The following is a 608-nucleotide window of genomic DNA, read 5'->3' as shown; positions in this document are numbered from 1 at the left end:
CCTTATGGCGCAAGGTCTCTCACTAACACGCACTGGGTTGACTACGATGAGATATGCTCTCGTAATGGATGTCATTGAACTCCACTACTTTGTCAGTTTGGTAGTTTCCGACTAACTGAACATGCAGCCTATGAATGTGGTCATAATAACATCTCTATGGGATCAGAGATATACATGAAGATCTTAAACAGACTTCATTCATCCAAATCAAGTTGCTCCAAACCACAAGAGCATGCGTTCGCTAAATGTATTGAAACGCACATGAACTCTACTTGATTTAGAAGGGATATGGTGAATTATGCCTTTGCGTGTTCATTCCGGATTTACATGGACTCTTGATGGATCAAGAGATGCCAATATGTATCAACATCCGAAGAAAAAGATCTTGGGAAGACACAGTCTCGATAAGGCACTCGATGACTGTATTGATGATCAATCGGCTTAGGCGCTCTATAACTAGTGAGGCCTACATATACTCCCATGATTAGTCAAGGTCTTTGCTCTAAAGAGAGATCCGTTGTTTTGTCTAAAGCAAGATGACAAATATGTGTTAAGAGATGGAGTTCCCATCTAAGTACAAAAAGACGCATCAATGTACTCAACACAAT

The sequence above is a fragment of the Fragaria vesca genome, linkage group LG2 (assembly GCF_000184155.1).
Source record: "Fragaria vesca subsp. vesca linkage group LG2, FraVesHawaii_1.0, whole genome shotgun sequence".
Classification (NCBI taxonomy): Eukaryota; Viridiplantae; Streptophyta; class Magnoliopsida; order Rosales; family Rosaceae; genus Fragaria; species Fragaria vesca.
This window is presented reverse-complemented; position numbering follows the sequence as displayed.